This window comes from Hordeum vulgare, chromosome 2H, assembly GCF_904849725.1.
Source record: "Hordeum vulgare subsp. vulgare chromosome 2H, MorexV3_pseudomolecules_assembly, whole genome shotgun sequence".
NCBI classification, from domain to species: Eukaryota; Viridiplantae; Streptophyta; class Magnoliopsida; order Poales; family Poaceae; genus Hordeum; species Hordeum vulgare.
Window position 1 is genome coordinate 319,603,395 of NC_058519.1, and position 19,152 is coordinate 319,622,546.

Sequence of the window (19,152 nt, forward strand, 5' to 3'; positions counted from 1 at the left end):
AGGACCTTGGAGAAGCTGCATACATATTAGGCATCAAGATCTATAGAGATAGATCGAGACGCCTCATAGGTTTTTCGCAAAGTACCTACCTTGACAAGATATTGAAGAAGTTCAATATGGAAAACTCAAAGAAAGGGTTCTTGCCAGTTTTGCAAGGTATGAGATTGAGTAAGACTCAGTCGCCGACCACGGCAGCAGATAGAGAGAAGATGAGTTTTGTCCCCTAAACTTCAGCCGTAGGCTCTCTTATGTATGCCATGCTATGTACCTGACCTGATATAAACCTTGCCATAATTTGGTAGGGAGGTACCAAAGTGATCCCGATATGGAACACTGGACAGCGGTCAAGAATATCCTTAAGTACCTGAAGAGGACTAAGGAAATGGTTCTCATTTATGGAGGTGACGAAGAGCTCGTCGTAAAGGGTTATGTCAACGCTAGCTTCGACACAGATCCGGATGACTATAAGTCACAGACCGGATACGTATATGTTTTGAATGGTGGGGCAGTGAGCTGGTGCAGCAGCAAGCAAGAAGTCGTGGTAGCATCTACATGTGAAGCGGAGTACATAGTTGCTTCAGAAGCGACTCATGAAGGAATTTGGATGAAGGAGCTCATCACTGACCTTGGAGTGGTTCCAAGCGCGTCGGGTCCAATAACACTCTTCTGTGATAACAATGGGGCCATTGGCATAGCCAAGGAGCCCAGGTTTCACCGGAAGACGAAGCACATCAAACGCCGCTACAACTCCATCCAGGACCATGTCCAGAGTGGAGTAATAGAGATTTGTAAAGTACACACGGATCTGAATGTTGCAGACCCGTTGACTAAACCTCTTCCACGAGCAAAACATGATCAACATCATAATGCTATGGGTGTTCGCTACATCACAATGTAACTAGATTACTGACTCTAGTGCAAGTGGGAGATTGTTGGAAATATGCCCTAGAGGCAATAATAAAATGGTTATTATCATATTTCCTTGTTCATGATCATCGTCTATTGTTCATTCTATAATTCTATTAACAGGAAACAGTAATACATGTGTGAATAAATAGATCACAATGTGTCCCTAGCAAGCCTCTAGTTGGCTAGCTTGTTAGTCAATAGATGATCATGGTTTCCTCATCATGGGCATTAGATGTCATTGATAACGGGATTACATCATTGGGAGAATGATGTGATGGACAAGACCCAATCCTAAGCATAGCACTAGATCGTATTGTTCGCATGCTAAAGCTTTTCTAATGTCAAGTATCTTTTCCTTCGACCGTGAGATTGTGCAACTCCCGGATACCGTAGGAGTGCTTTGGGTGTATCAAACGTCACAACGTAACTGGGTGACTATAAAGGTCCACTACGGGTATCTCCGAAAGTGTCTATTGGGTTGGTACGAATCGAGATTGGGATTTGTCACTCCGTGTGACGGAGAGGTATCTCTGGGCCCACTCGGTAGAACATCATCATGAGATCAATGTGACTAAGGAGTTAGTCACACGATGACGTGCTACGTAAAGAGTAAAGAGACTTACCGGTAACGAGATTGAACAAGGTATAGGTATACCGACGATCGAATCTCGGGCAAGTTCTATACCGACAGACAAAGGGAATTGTATACGGGATTGATTGAATCCTTGACATCGTGGTTCATCCGATGAGATCATCATGGAGGAAGTGGGAGCCACCATGGGTATCCAGACCCCGCAGATGGTTATTGGCCGGAGAGGTGTCTCGGTCATGTCTGCCTGTCTCCCGAACCCGTAGGGTCTACACACTTAAGGTTCGGTGACGCTAGGGTTATAGGGAATTGTTATACGAGGTTATAGAAAGTTGTTCGGAGTCCCGGATGAGATCCCGGACGTCACGAGGAGCTCCGGAATGGTTCGGAGGTAAAGATTGATATATAGGACGGATGGTTTTGGACACCGGGAATGTTTCGGGCGTCGCCGGTAATGTACCGGGACCATCGGAAGTGGCCCCGGGGGTCCACCGGAAGGGGGCCACGACCCCGGTAGGCTAGATGGGCCAAGTGTGGGAGGCAACCAGCCCCTAGGTGGGCTGGTGCACCCCCCACACTCAGCCCATGGCGCAAGAAGAGGGGAGAGGGGGAAACCCTAGCGCAGGTGGGCCTAAGGCCCACCAGAAGGGTGCGCCACCCCTCCTCCCCTCCTGGCCGCCGCACCTCCTCCCCATCTAGGGCTGCCGCCCCTCCTAGTAGAGGGAAACCCTCAAGGGGGCGCAGCCCCTCCCTCCCCCTATATATAGTGGGCACTTTGGGCTGTTGGACACACCAATCTTGCTCTCCCTCGGCGCAGCCCTACTCTTCTTTCTCCTCCTTTTTGCCGGTGCTTGGCGAAGCCTTGCCGGGAGACCTCGTCTCTCCATCGACACCACGCCGTCATGCTGCCGGATATCTTCCCCAACCTCTCCCTTCTCCTTGCTGGATCAAGGTGCGGGAGACGTCACCGGGCTGCACGTGTGTTGAACGCGGAGGTGTAGTGGTTTGGCACTAGATCGGAATCACACCGCGATCTGAATCGCCGCGAGTACGACTCCATCAACCGCGTTCTAGCAACGCTTCCGCTTAGCGATCTTCAAAGGTATGAAGATGCACTCACCCCTCTCTCGTTGCTGGTCTTTCCATAGGAAGATCTAAATATGCGTAGGAATTTTTTTGAATTTATGCTACGTTACCCAACAGGAAGAAGTAGGGCAAAGGAGCCACAGGGGGCCCACAAGCCTGCTAGGTGCCCCCCATGCCGCGGCTAGGGGGCTTGTGGCCTCCCCTGGTGCCCTTTGCCTTGGTTCTCAAGCTCCCTGTGTATCTTTTGTTCCAGAAAAAATCTTTTTAGATGTTTTATTCCGTTTGGACACGTTTAATATTCTCCTCTGAAAAAGGTCGAAAACACGGAAAAAACAGGAACTGGCACTTGGCACTGAGTTAATAAGTTAGTCCCAAAAAAGATATAAAATGCATACAAAACATCCAAAGTTTGACAAGATAATAGCATGGAACCATAAAAAATTATAGATACGTTGGAGACGTATCAATAGGTTCACAACATTACATGTTCTATTTAATTTTGTTGATATCCCATGTCCTCTCTATCTATCGAAGCCTTGCACTAGGTTCGCGATCCTTGAATGTTACGAATATATGGTACGCATTCATAAAAATCCTTGAATGCAGTGGCTGCGATTGGAGGCGAGCGGACAGGGCGGGTTGTCGGACGGCACAACGATGGCGGCCGTGTAACCATATCACTAGCATGAGTGGGAAGGTAGGAGATTGAGCGAAGCAGATGAGTTGTGTGACTCGTTTCCTCAGCCTAGGCGACCATTAGTGACATTTTTGTGGTAATTTGCCTCCAAACAGGAGTAGCATCTTAAATCGAAACATTTTGTTTTGTGGGAGCGCCCACAATTGCTAGAAGATAGGTTCCAAGACTCAATTCTACTACCATTTTTCAGTTGACTTTAAACAATCAAATCGAGTTCTGTTAAGATTTTATCTTTGGATCCTATAACATCCAAGATGCGGTACTATCCTTATTTGGGGTCGAAGACTTAATAGGGATATAAGTGCATCGCGACATTTCGCAAGTATAGACATTATTGCAAATACATTTAAAAGAGGAGATGAGTATACGAGTTGGCTTACACTCGCCACATGCTAAATTACAAATACATACAATCATCCATTCAACACATTCATAAAAGCAGGTTCCGACTACAAATGAAATCAGACGATAAAACAATAAGGTTTATCTCGCTAAGCCCAGGAGATGAACAAGAATCCCTCTACTCGTCCGGACAAGTGACATACATACATCAGCTCTCCTCATCATACTCCCACTTGAGCTGTGGAGCATCAACTGCATCAACATTTGTTGTACCTGGACATGTGGTGTTATAGTAATCTGTGAGCCACAGGGACTCAACAATCTCATTGACCAAGATATCGAGACTAATCAAGTTATTAGGTGAGGCATGGTTAAGTGGTGAGGTTGCAGCGGCACTAAGCATTTATTTGGTGGCTAACTAACGAGTACAAGAGTAAGATGAGAATTTAAGCAAGTCGGTCGAATACTAATTATGATCAAGAAGTGATCCTGAACACCTACTTATGGTTCAATCATAAACCCACCGAGTTCTCCTTTCGAACTCCCTCCAAAAGAGACGGTCACAGTTACTCACACAGTTGGTGTATTTTAATTGAGTTTAGTTAAAGTTTGCTATAACTGGATCTTAAACAATTTCCAAGTTGCCTCATAACTGCGGGCACGACTTTTCGAAAGATTTAACCCTGCAGGGGTGCTCCAACTCATCCATCACAAACTAGCCACAAGCTGATCCCAAAAACCTCAACCTCGAGTTAACCCAAGGTATCCTCAAAATCCGAGTTCACAAGACATTCGAAAAGGGTAAAACAAATCCAGCAAGATCGCTCGGCAGTCTAGATCCCAATAGGATCTTCGTGTATCTCTTTCTCACGGCACTACCGAATGAGCACCGCGTACGGTGGACGGATAGAGATCCCCCGAGTTGCCCAGGGTGGCCCCCCAAGTGGCTCTGTTTGGACCAACACTCATGAGGAGCACTGGCCCGGGGGTTGATTAATTATCCGTGGGGTATCTATGTCGTGTTGCTTATTAAGTTGTTAAGCAAATATAATACCAATGTTGGGCCTTGCCGGAAGATTCTTGTCCCAAAACAAATTATCAAGGGGGTCCCATAACAACCCCAAGCATGTTAGGAGCGCCCAATATGGAACATAACACCGGTAAACGGAAACTAGGGCGGCAAAGGCGGAACAAAACACCGAGCAAAAGGCCAAGCCTTCCATATTTTACCAAGTATATACGTGCATTAAATTAAATAGCAATAATATGGTGATATCCCAAAATATCCATGTCAACACTTGTATCACCCTGCACGTGCAACTAACAATGCTATAAGAAGGGATGCGCAAGCGATAACTTAGCCAAACAATGCTTTGCTAGGATGTGAAGGGGTAAGAGGCTTATCATGGCATTTTGGGAGGCTTGACATTCAGGTGGTAGACAGTGAGACATAACGATAGAAAACAGATAGCTAAGCATAATAAAATTAGAAACGATATTGAGGTTGGTGTTCATCTTGCCTTGAGATTTTTCAGGGGGATAATACTCTTGCTCTTCAGACACGTTCTCGACAGGATTTTCGTACTCGTTCTTATCACCCGACGCTACCCAAAACAAAATACAACATCCAATGAACGTATAGACAACGTATGATGCACGACCAAGTTTAAATATGCACCACATGGCAAGCATAACAAACAATACTACACATTAAGTGAAGTTAAATACGAAGGGTTGCATATTGACGAAACTACACATTAGAATTATTTAGTTCACTCTTATCAAGCCCAAATGTTGTTAACCAGGAAAAAGTTCAAACACAAGTAAACTATCTATTTAGGCATTTTTAAATAAGGCCAGAACCAACATATAGCATTTTGAATTTCATTCAGATCTTCCTAGAACATATTTTAAATTTTATTAAAAAGGAAAGTAAACTGCACCATGTTATCCTACAATTTTTTCTAAGCAGTTTTCATGTGTAAATCATTTGAAACAGAGTTACGGCTTAATAGTTATGAATTAAACCAGTTCAACATGGCATGGATGTAAAATAAATACAACAAGAACATAAACATTTTAACATGGATGAAAAGTAGCATAATATGAAACTACATGAAATCGTATCCATGCTACATGTATGTCATGTTTTATTTGGATGCATGGATAATTATCTACTAACAATTTAAAAACAAGGGCCTTTTCTAAAAATTTGAATGGCACACACAGAAAAAGAATACTATGCACGCGAGAAATGGAACAGTCCAGTGGCCCATGAGTGAAACGAGCCCAAGTGGTTGTGTGAACGAATGAAAAAAATACGGTTCTAAGGAATTTGCATATATAAATCATTTGAATCAAAGTTACGGTTTAGTAGCTATAATTAAACAACGACTTAGACATTTTAACATGGATGAAAAGTAGCATAATACGAAACTACATGGAATTCTACCCATATTACATGTATGTCATGTTTTATTTGGATGCACGGATAATTATCTACTAACAATTTAAAACAGCGGCCTTTTTTGAAAATTTGAATGGTAGACGCAGAAAAAGAATACTATGCACGCAAGAAATAGAATAGTCTAGCGACCCATGAGTGAAACCAGCCCAAGTGGTCGTGTCCACGAATGAAAACACACACACGACCAACTAGACTCCGAAGGGCAAAAGCTCGATATTGCTTTAGAGCATCTCCACTCGCCCCCTCCCCCAACAAGCCCTCCCAAGCGACTTTTTTAGCGCGAGTGATGCGAAATCGGCCCAGCCATGCCCCCAAAAGTCTGTTTTTCGCTGGATCGGGCCGAAATTGGCCCCGACGTTCCCAGTCCGAACCCAACACGCTCGGGGCGCCCGTGGGCACCAGCGGAAAACCTTTTGGTGCGAAAAACGATGGGCCACCGAGTGAGCGACTGGTCGCGCGGCCGTCGTTCTCATCGCCTCGTTTCCCGCAGGAATCAATGCGAAGGCTGCGCCACCGGTCAGCCTTCCATTGACTCACAGGCGACGCAGTGAAGGCGTGGCGACGCACATCCCAGCGAGTGATACGTCTCAAACATATTGACTTTTCCAAACACTTTTGCTATTGTTTTGACCTAATTCTTGCATGATTTGAGTGAAACTAACCCGGACTAACGCTTTTTCAGCACAGCTCCTTGTATGGTTTTCTTGTGCACAGGAAAATAGATATTAGACGTCCTGGAAAATTCCCATAAAAATAGAGAAAATCCACGCACCAGGAGGAACCATGGGCCAGAAGATGGGCCACAGGGGAGCCACAGGGTAGCCAGGCAACCTGCTGGCGCGGCGTGCCCCTTGGCAGCGCTGGGAGGCCACCTGGGTGGTGTCCACCCCGTCTAGTGCCCTACTTTGGCTCCTATTTTTACCTGTGATGGAGAAATCCCAAAACAGAAGTCGTTTTGCAAGTTCTCCACGCGGAGCCGCCGCCACCCTCGGTTCTTCTTCGGGAGAGCTAATGTGGAGCCTGTTTTGGCCTCCGGAGAGGGGAAATCGTCGCCATCGTCATCACCATCACCACTCCATCATCCTTCCATGGATTCCCCCATCATGTGTGAGTAATTCCCTGCTGCAGGTGAAGGGGATGGGAGAGATTGGATGAGTTAGATCATGTAATAGTTCGTCGGATTATTCGGGGCATGTTGCCTATCATCTACTATGGTGTTTATCAGCTTTGCTACTACTTGTTACTCCTAATGCTTGTCACTTTGGGCCCGAGTGCCATGATTTCAGATCTGAATTCATTATGTTTTCATGAATATATTTGTGTTCTAGATCCTATCTATGAGTAGTATGCACCTATTATAGTCGGGAACCGGCGATCCCAATGATGACAGCTTGGGACACCAAAGGGGATAAACTATAGTTTGAGGATTCCATGTATCCATTGATTGTTAATGCTTTGTTCCGGTGCTCTTTGTCAGGAGCACCTTAATCTCCATAAGTTCCTTTTGGCCCCGTTGATAGCGGGATGGTAGGACAAAAGATGTTGTGCAAGTTCTTATTGCAAGCACGCACGACTACCTCGGGATACATGCCTAATGTTTGATATATGCCTAGATGATCATTGCTTTTCTATGTGCCTTGCCCCAAGTTAAATACATGATATCTCTCATCCATGACAAACCATCCATCTCCCTAGCATACAATGTTTTAATCGTGTTGGTCACAAGTTGCTTTACTTTCGCTGTTTTACTTTTGTTGCTTTGCCACTATTATTTCCGTTGCCACCATCACATCCATATCACTGTTGCTACTAATATTTTGTTGCCAAGCAGGTATCTTTTAGGTGCGGTTGAATTGACAACTCAACTGTTAAAGCTTATAAATATTCTTTGGCTCCCCTTGTGTCGAATCAATAAATTGGGTTAACTTACGTGCGAAAACTGTTGTGACCCCCTACACTTGTGGGTTATCAAGACCATTTTGTGGCGCTGTTGTCGGGGAGCATAGCTTTATTTAAAAGTCTACTTGGAGTTATTTTGCTTGATGCGATTTATTCACTATGGGTAAGAAAGGAGACCCCAAGGTTGCAATTTTACCATCCACCACGAGAAAAGGTATGGTTCTTAGCACTAGCGCTATGCTTGATTCACCTTCCGTTATGAGTAAGTTCTCTTCACCACCATCACATGCTGCTTCTACCGAGTCTGTTACTATGCCTGATACTTTTGATGATGCTTCCACTACTATTGATGAGCCTGGTTTACTTGGTTATTTTATTGAGTCTTGGGTTGCTAAGGATGCTAAATAGTCTGGAATCAAACTTCCTGTTACACACTACCCCATTGGTAGATCTTTTGGTTACCCAGACTTGAGTGATCTCAAGGAAAGAATTTTTGATGATGATTATATTGAACTTGATGATGATTTATGCAGGGAACTGATAGAGTGTGTTGACTCTGACCCTGCTTCTGTTAAGAAGCTGCTTGAAAATAATTCCGAAGAACAAATTTACTCCTCATCCTAAATTTGCTTCATCTCCTATTTGCATTGAGGATGCTGATTTTGATTTCTCTGTTGATCTTTCACTTATATCCACAGTTGAAGCTGACCCCTTTTATGGCAGAGAAAATGACGATGCTATTGCACACCTTACCAAACTCACTGAGTTGGGTGGCTTATTCACTACGGAGGACAAGAAGAGAAATTATTATGTTACTAAACTACTTCATTTCTCTTTGAAGGAAGATGCTAAAGCATGGTATGATGCACTACCATGTGGTTCCATTAAGAGTCCTCAAGATTTAGCTCAATCTTTTGTTGCTAAATATTTTCCTACTCATGAGCAACATGTTGCTTTACAAAGAATTTATAACTTTAAACTGTTGCAGGATGAGCACCTCCCTAAAGCTTGGGGGAGGTACTGCACTTTACTCAAGGCTAGACCGGTACATGGAATCCCAAAGAATGAATTGCTTGATATATTTTATGTTGGTCTAACCGATGAATCTAGAACCTATCTCGATAGTTGTGTTGGTCGTGTTTTCAGGGAAAGAATGTCGGACGATGCCGAAGAATTAATGGGTAAGATAGCTAAGAATCATGATGATTGGTCCATTCCTGAACCACCTCCATCACCAAAGAAGAGAGGTATGCTTTTCTTGAGCCCAAAAGTTATGCAAGAAGCCAAGAAGTCTATGAAAGAGAGAGGTATTAAAACTGAAGATGTGAAGAATCTACCTCCTATTGAGAAATTATGTGAGCCTACCAGTCACCCACCTATGGTAGATGTACACTCTCTTTTAGAATTCAATGCAAGTGACATCCCTGATGGTAAGCCCCCTGATCAATGTTTAGATGAGCTTGATAATTTTATTGTCAAGAAAAATCACTTTAATGAGAGGATTCAAAGCCAATTGCATGATAATTCCCTTGTTATCAAAAGTTTGCTTGATGTTTTAAGTAGAACTGTTAATGATGTTAAAGGTCTTGTTAAGCATTTTCGTATGGTTCAAACTCAGCTTGAACAAGTTTCTAATGTGAAAAAATATTTGCTTGCTAAAAATGCCAAACAAGTTGATACGCAGACATATGGTATAAAGACCCATGGAGGTACACACACCCAGGACCCCCTTTATCCGGAGGGACATCCAAAGAGGATCGTGCAAGATTCTCAATTGCAGGAACAAGACGTTGTGAGCTCCCCGAAGAAGAAGAAGAAACACAAGGAAGCTAACAACTCCAATGATCCCAAAATTTATGAAGAACCTATTGTTGATCCTAATTGTATATCTATTTTCGATGCTGAAACTGAAGATGGTGTCGAACCTGATAAAAATAATGAGAAGATTGATCCTCCTAAGAGACGAGAAGAAGAAGCACCCGACAAGCGCAAGAGGTATACTAGAGAAGATTTTGTTGTAAGAAAACATAGGAAGGAAAGAGAACCATGGGTACAAAAATCAATGCCCTTCCCAGGTAAGTCTTTCAAAACTAAAAAAGAAGAGCATTACGATAAATTTTGTGAATGGATGAAACCTCTTTTTCTTCAAATTCCTTTGACCGATGCTATCAAGTTGCCTTCGTACTCGAGGTATATGAAAGATATTGTCACTAATAAAAGAAAAGTTCCTAATGAGGCAATATCTACTATGCTTGCTAATTACTCTTTCACTTGCAAGATTCCTGAGAATCTTGGTGATCTAGGTATACCCACCATTCCTTGCTCCATAAAAAATAATTATGTGAGAACTACTTTATGTGATCTTGGTGCAGGAGTGAGTGTTATGCCTTTCTCTCTTTGCAAAAGGCTTTGTCTAGATAAACTAATCCCTACAGATATCACTCTCCAAATGGCTGATAAGTCAACAACCGTTCATGTAGGTATTTGTGAGGATGTTCCCGTTGAAGTTGCTAATTGCTTGATCCTTACTGGCTTTGGTGTGCTTGACATGCCCGAGGATGGGAGCATGTCTATTATTCTTGGTAGACCTTTTCTTAACACTGCAGGTGCTATTATTGATTGTAATAAAGGAAAGGTGACCTTCAATGTTAATGAGAAGGAGCACACGGTATATTTTCCGAAGAAGATTGATAAAAGGCATGACCTTAATTCTATTGAGAATATTGAGACCATGAAGGTTGGAGAGTGGGATTGTCCTCTACATGTGAACCACAAAAACAAAACCATTATGGTGGGGACAATATCCATTGAAATAAAGGTACCATGATTGCTTTATAAGAAGTGAAACTTTTTGCTCAAATATAACACCTATTTGGTAGTAATACTTGATCAACCTTGCTAACAAATATGTTTTATATGATTAAAAAGAGAAGCTTGTTATGTTTTCATTTCCTTTATCTTTCATCCTCCTTGCTGTACCAAAGTTTAATGTTTTTGAAGCTTCATATATTTAACCAGTGTTTCGAGCTTTCTGGAAGTTTTGCACCTTTCAGTATTTTGAATTTTTTTCAAAAGTGAAGTTGTCTGAAAAATTCCAGAAAAAATAAAATAAAAATTTCCATCAAAAAAGAGACGCGCGGGCACCTGGAGCCATCCAGGGGGGCCACCCTTGGTCCAGGCGGCCAGCTGGCGCGACCTGCCCCCTGGTCGCGCCCACAGGTCGCTTGGCCCCACCTAGGCTCCTTTCCACATACTTCTTCCTCCCTTCCCTCTCACACTCCAAAAATCCCGAGTTTTCTCCGGGAGCTCGAGTTCTTGCTGTTCTTGGTGGCAAAATTTCGATCTATCTCTACAACCCATCATTTGCATTGAAAATTTGAGCATTTGCTCCCTGGTATGTGACTCCTCCACTACTCCAATTAAAATTTTGATTGGTGGTCTTATTTGTGAGTATTTAGGAGTTCTTGGTGTTGTTCATATGAGCTTGCATGCATGTTTAGAAATTTATTTGTGAAGTTTTGATGCAAGTTTATGCATCAGGGAAGTGAGTAGAATAGTTTGGTCCAACTCATTTTTGCTTAAACCTCCATTTTTGTGATGAACCGAAATTTTCAGAAATGAGTTTGTTTGGAAAAGCAAAAGCATGGCTTTGGAAGAAGAGACCCAAGCCTACTGATAGATTAACTAGAGCTGCAACTTCATCCTCTACTGCGAGGACAAGTTACAATGATGATATCGTGCCACCGGAGTTGTTCCACGAGACGGACACGACACGTGCCATGGCATACCCGTGTTCAGGTTTCCTTATGGCGGCAGGTATTAAGGATGAGTTTGATAACCTCTGTGTAGTTGCAGGTTTGACTCATCTCGTAACACGACGTGTGCAACAATATCCAAAACCCACCAATTATTTTGGCAACTGGTTTAGATATAATGATAAAACTTCCATGATTGAATTCAGATTATATGAGGATGTATTTACCATGTCTTTGGCAGAATTTTGTGATGTTATAGGTGTGTGGAATGTCAGGAAGACGACCAAAATGAACGTTTAGTCGTACGAGCTGAAATCCTTATTCGGTTCCCTTTGCAGTAAGGACCCACGAGAAATTCATCGGGGAAAGATCTCCCATCTTGTTTCCCGACATCAGGTATTTCGCATACTATATTTCTCGAGGGGTGCTAGCTCGTGACAACACGAGTAACATTTCGGCTTCGGATCTCGCTATCTTGGCAGTCGCCCTCTTAGGAGATAACACGTATAATATTGGTGCTTTGATTGCTCGTCGCCTCGTCGCTAACAGCGGCAAAGGGCCTCACTTTGGTGGAATTTATGCCACACTTATACTCGAGAACCTCGGGCACACTGTGCGCACGAATGATACACCATTTTCATTCATAAGCTTTGATCTTACCGCTATGAAGAGGCATGAGTTTGTTACTAGGACTTCCGAGTTTGGTAACCTTGTTTATATTATGAGGTTTGGCGAGCTTACTACTCGCGAGATCCGTCTACCTGCACCACTTTTGTTTGATTACACTAGCAGGAACGGGTGTCTTTCACCTCAATTGAGCTGGACGAGTTCGTGATCCAGCAGCAGTTCCACAACCCCGTGGAGGAGGTTGTTCCTGAGGAAGAAGAGCCTTCTCATTGGGAGGTCAGCCGGGCATCAGTGTACGCGCCGAGGGCCTCGTATGATTCTTGGAGCCACCCGTACCACTCCAGAGCCGGAGGGAGCTCCTGGAGCCCGCAGTAGCTGAGCTCAACTTAGGCCAAAAGCCTAAGCTTGGGGGAGTACGTATCATTCTCCCCTTTCATTGTATCATCCATAGTTTCCTTTTTAAATCTTTTCTGAGTTTTGCCCTGTTCTTATTTGTTCTTTATTTGCAAAAACAACAAAAAGATTTCTCTTTTCTTTTGCTTTCATTTAACCTTTGGAAAACCCAAGAAGATTTCTTTTCTCTCTTTAGTTTGCTTTGTTTGTAGAATTCAGCTCACGTCCATGGTTGCAATTGCACTTGATTATATCTTTCTACGTTCAATCGTGCAAGTGATGATGCAATAATGACGAAGATCGACGGAAGGAATGCAACAAGGAAAGCCGGTATGAACTCTATTTATTTCTACTTTTGTACATATGCCTCTACTTATGATTTAGAGACCAGCTTGTAGCGACATAGTGCTATGATTACAATGCATTCCTAGTAGTTCATGCTTTCTTTGTGACTAGTCTCAAATAGCTGAAGTGCATAATGTGTTATTGAAATATTTAACATGCATTGCATTGTTCATGGTTTGGCATATTACAGTGGTATTTCCCTTCGGAGAGTTTTGGGATTGACTTGGCAGATGCTTACACATGTTTATGACTAGAAGTCTATCAAGCCTTGAGGATCTTTTATTTCAGAATAGTTATATCGCTTTCATGCCCGATTCAATGTTGCTTTGTCGCTCTGCATGATTATGACCGTTATGGCTCTCTAGTTGGTCGCTTCCTCGCCTTTTGCTAGCATTCATCTGTACTAAGCGGACTGACTACTTGTGCATCTAAAATTCTTGAAACCACTTGCGCCATACGAGTCCACCATGCCTACCTATATGCGGTATTTATTTGCCATCCTAAGTAAATTTGCATGTGCCGTATTCTTAATTATCAATTAAATATTTTATTTAGTATGCCCGAATCGCTCATGTAGCGACTAGGGGCTATCAGTATCTTCCATGCTAAGTAAGTCATTCTCAAGGTATGTGTTGATTCACTATCATTCACGAGAAAGTGGCTGGTAACCGGGATGCCCAGTTCCATGCTCAAAGTCAAATCAAATTTAATGAAACAAAACTCCCCCAGGATTGTTGTTTGTATGGACGGTACCCGTGGATTCGACTCGCCGTGGAGTGTGATTGATTGGTGGAGGGGGAGTAAAAACTTTACTATTCTGTTTGGGAACCGCCTATAATGTATTTAGCATGGAAGATATTGAGATCTCTTAGTTGTTACATTGACAATGAAAGCATACCACCCAAAAATTTGATTTATCTCTGTTTTAAAGCTCAAGTTCTGGCACCTCTGCAAATCAATGCTTCCCTCTACGAAGGGCCTATCTATCTTACTTTACTGTTGAGTCTTCTTCTTCTTATAAAAAGCACCAACTATAGAGAGCATAATTATCATTCTGAGTGTAATGTTGATACGTATCCAACGTATCTATAATTTTTTATGGTTCCATGCTATTATCTTGTCAACTTTGGATGTTTTATATGCATGAATATGCTATTTTATATCTTTTTTGGGACTAACCTATTAACTCAGTGCCAAGTGCCAGTTTCTGTTTTTCCCGTGTTTTTGACCTTTTTCATAAAGGAATATTAAACGGAGTCCAAACGGAATAAAACTTGCGGGATGATTTTTTCCATAACAGAAGATACGCACGGGACTTGAGAACCAAGGTAGGAGACCTCGGGGAGGTCACAAGCCCCCTAGCCGCGGCCTGGGGGGCCGCGCTGTAATGCCCCAAGTGTAGAACTTTCCCTTCTTGTACCTTCCATGTGGGGCCACCTTGTCAGAGATCTTGATGATATCTTTTTGTGCCATGAATTCATGTGTGTTCCCTAGTGCTTACTTCCCTTGCATGAATGAATTACATATCATTCCTTGCCATACTTATGATTGCATGCCATGATCATGTTGCATTTGAGTTTAATAGGAGTAGTGTTGTGGTGTTGTGAGTGCATGTGATCTTGCTAGGATTAAGTGGTGGTTTTGCACTACCTTGTGATGCATGTGATAATGGTGTGTGTGATGTAGGAGTGAGTGCTAGTCTTTTTAAGCTCTTGCCTTTTAAACTCCTTTTCCCTCCTATTTTTATTCTTGTCAAAATTCCTTCTTCCCAAAGATGATTCTAAAATGTCTAGTGGTTAGATAAAATGTGCTTATGAGGGGGTGCAATTTTTCTGATTTGATTCTTTGTTTTAAGTGGTGCAAATAAACTCAAAACAGTAGCTTAATTACTGTTTTGCATTTATTTCAAACATCTCCAAATATTGCATTCCTATTTTTCCCTATTGGGCCAAAATTCCTTAAGTCCAGCAGGATTTTCCTTTTGATTTTTGCCACAATAGCTTATATGTGGGTTATTTTTCTTGAGTGTGTTTAAAACTATATAGGAATCCCCTCCCCAATATTTATTTTCCTTTCTTCCTGGACAGCATGGGCCTCTTTCCTCCCTCCTGGCCCAGCTGCTCCCTCCAGAGAGAGAGCCCACGCGAAGCCCCTCCCTCCTTCCTGACGGCGTCCTCCTCCTTCCCTCGCTGTCTGCTTTCCGTCAGCACGTGTGAGAGAGAGAGAGCTGACGGCGCCGTGAGCAGCACGCCGAGGGCCCCCTATAAGTTGCGTTGGCGTCCGTGCCCGAAGCCTAGGGTTCCTCTTCTCCCCTCAGCCGCCGCCGCCACCTCTCCCAAACCCATCTCGTTCCCATCTCTCTTCCTTCTTCTCTGTCAGGTAAGTTAGCAGAGGGTGCAGAGAGAGAGAGTCGCCGGCTTCTTCCGCGGGCGTCGTCGGGCGGCACGGCCGCCATGTCCGGGGGCTCGGGGCGGCTCCCCGCGTCCCATTCCCGGCGCTAGGACCCCGAGGAGCGGCCCCTCCCGTCGAGCTCGTCCTCGTCAACGGGGCGAACCGGGCGAACTACGTCCTCTTCTTCGGTCTTCGGCGGAACGACTTCATCGGCCCGTCTTCTTCCTCTCCGGCGGTCCTCCTCCCCGTTCGGCGCCCCTTCTTTCCCCAAGGTGAGGCCGCGTCCTCCTCCTTCCTTCCTCCTCCGCGGTCCGGCTCATTCCCGGCGTGATGTGCGCTTCTCTGTTCCATAGCAGTGTGTTGGGGGTGCAGAAGTTGCGGATGGTGCTGAGTAGTGTAGGGTTATGGGGGGTGCCGCGCAGAGGAGGGCTTCCTCCCCCCTCTCTGCAGCAGCGCCATGGCCAGAGGAACCCTCCTCGCCGCCGGCAGCTGGGGTTCCTGTCACCTCGGTCGCGGTAGACGTAGATCGTCAGAGCAGTGCTTGCGGTTTGCAGCAGGGGCTCCTCCCCGCGTAGATGGGTACCCAGCAGGTGCGGGATCTTCTCCTCGCCGACTCTCACCGTCGTATGCACGAGCTCAGCGCCGGCAGTGCAGCGTAGCAACGCCAGTCAGGATTCCCGTCAGTTCTCTGTTGCTGCCGTTCTCAGTAGGCAGAGGGCGACTTCAGATAACTTTTCCTGTTCGAGTCTCCCCCTTTGTCAGTTAACACTTCGTAGCCCAGTGGTTATTCCATGTGAGTGCCAGATGAGAGGTCCAGGGTTCGAGTCCCCCCCTCGGCGCCCTTTTGATATTTTGTTTTGATTTATGTTGCGGGTAGATTACCTTGCCTTTTTCCCTTCTCCTGTTAACATCAGTAACAGCAGCGCAGTGGTAGATGTGTGTTTGTGTTATCGTCAGGTGGAGGGTTCGAATCCCATGCGTTGCACCCCCCTTTTTTATCTTGCCTGTTTCCTTCCTGATTTGCAGTAGGGCAGCACAACAGAGTTTAACCTCTGTTTGGTTCCTTCTCTGTCGAGCCCCATGGGCATAGCAGAGTGGGTGGGGGCAGTAGAGAGCATCACGAGGTTCAGGGTTCAAATCCTGACCCCTCTTGCTATTGTGTTCTCTCCCTGTTGTTGTTTTTTTTCTTCTGCTACATTTTTTTAAAAAACACCCTTCTTACTATTGCTGATCTTGTGCCTACCAAAGGTGGCCATGGAATTATGTATTTTTTTCCCTTGCTGTTATAGTTGTGCTAGGTGATGTAGTGTGTGTGGTTGTGCTTGTGAGAGATGTGCATGTGAGTGTGTTTCCCTTGTGCTTGGAGTGGGATCTTGCACCATGTGGGGCTAGTAGATTGTGATGTGTGTGCATTAGCTTGTGGTAGCTCTAGTATAGATATGTGTGTGAGAGCCTCACCCATGGCAAGGCATGAAGAGCATTGATGTGCTCATGAGTAGTAGTGTGTGGTGGTGTTGGATTCATTTAGGGAGTGTAGCTATTGTATGCTCTAACTAGTTCTAGTAGGACTAGATTTGTGTCATGCTAGATATGTGGGTGGTGTGGACCTCCCCACCTTTACAAGTGGTGCACCTCCTCATGTTTAATATGAGAGAGGGCATATTGTGTGTGTGGGGTTGGCTCATGTGTGTTGGTGTTGTTGATGTGTATGACACAAACATGGGGTTCAAACCCCCATGTCACTTTGTCATTGTGCACATAAGATTCACCTATGTAATTGTCATCTTAGAAGCATACCTTATGGAGTTGCATTTACATTTTGTTGAAAGTTTGGGCATTGTTTCCATGGTAAAGATGGAGCCCAAGGGCATGGATCTTTGTGTGTTAGTAGTAGGGGTTTGTGCTCAACACCATAGTGGTGTCAATCACCTCTTGGTGACATGTGTGTGCAAACTATGCCTAGACAAAGTGGGCATGTGGTTGGGAAATTCCAGATTTTTGAACTCTGAAAATTTCACTAAGTCTGGAATGCTGAAAACATTTTCTTCCCCTGTAGATAAGGTTGTTCTGGTCATTATGTTGAGAACTGGACTTAGTTCAGTGCTAGTGTTTTGAACCTGGGATGTTTGTGAAGCTTCCTGTAAATTTTCAAGTCATTTGGAGTCCAGTAGCTTGTGTTTTGGTTGCTGTCAAAAGGCTTCAGAACAGAAACAGAAACTCAGGTGCAGGAATTTTCACTAAGTCCCTGAGAACTGATGGTTTTGCGAAAGTTTGTGGCCTTGTATCTTCTAGATCTTAATTCCTTTTGCTGTGATTCTTGCTGGAGATTGTAGTGTTCTTGGTTGGCAACAGCCACATATATTATTTGTCATATTTGAAGACCTGTAGCTATGTTGCATGTGGCTCACAAACAGCTAAGATGCAGAAACTGGCAGATTGCGTAGTTTTGACATTTTGTTCAAAGTTTGTGTTCAATTGTTGTTGGGGTGTTCTACCTTGCTCCATTTCATTCATGTTGGGTTAATATATGTCTTGGCAACCTGGGAACACCAGATTTGTGCCAATTGTGTGTGTGGTGATGAATCTTTCACGTAGGGATTCATATCGTGTTTCGTTGATTCCGGTTGATCCGTAGCTCCGTTTGCAAAGTTCTTTACATGGTTTTGCACCGTTTTTACGAGCTGCATCTGTTCATATAATTCCCATGCATGTCCAAATAGTTTAGTGCAAAGTTCTGTCCAGGAACTTGTTGTAGTTTATCCTGCTTGTGCTAGTGTTAGAAATAGTGGTGCATGCTCAACTTTCATCTCATGCATCATGTGATTGTTGCATTTTGTGGTGCTGCTGTTCATTGGCTGTTATTTTTGTGTTGGGTAGCACCGGGAGCGGAGACCGATTACGTGGAGTCAGGAGAGTACGTGCAGGACGATCCAGAACCATTCCAAGCTGAGGATATCACAGGCAAGATGACATGACCTTGATCCCATATCTAGACTTGTTATGTTAGTTTCGATTCCACGTTATTGCTCGCTGCCTACCACTGAAAATATATTGCCTCTTCATATGCCATGAGCCTAAACACCTTACTCTTTCCTAGCAAACTTGCATGGCTAGGTAGGCTTGCTCAGCTACTAATGTTAGCATTGCTAGTTGCAGGTGTTTATAACTCATGAGTTGCCATGAGCTTGATATCATTATGTTAATTTCTGTTATTTAATTAATGTACCTATATATTTGGTAAATTACGGGAGGCCTAGCCTTTTGTCGGGTGTCTTGTTCCGTTATTGCCACCTTAGTTACCGGTTACCGGTGTTTGATTCCATAATGATCGCTCCTAACACGTTCGGGGTTGTTATGGGGACCCCCTTGATAAATCGCGTAGTGTTAAGGCTTGTCCGGCAGGACCCAACATTGGTACTATTTGCTAATCACTTAATAATAAACTGCATAGGGAATAGCTACCCCGAGGTTTCTTAATCAACAACCCGGGCCAGTGCTCCTCATGAGTGTTGGTCCAAACTGGGCAGACTACGGGGCCACCACAGGGCAACCTGAGGTTTGGTATACCTGTAGTGTGACTCATCCGGCGTGTCCTGAGACTGAGATACGCGGCTCTTATCAGGGTCGTCGACACGTCGGGAGGTCCTGCTAG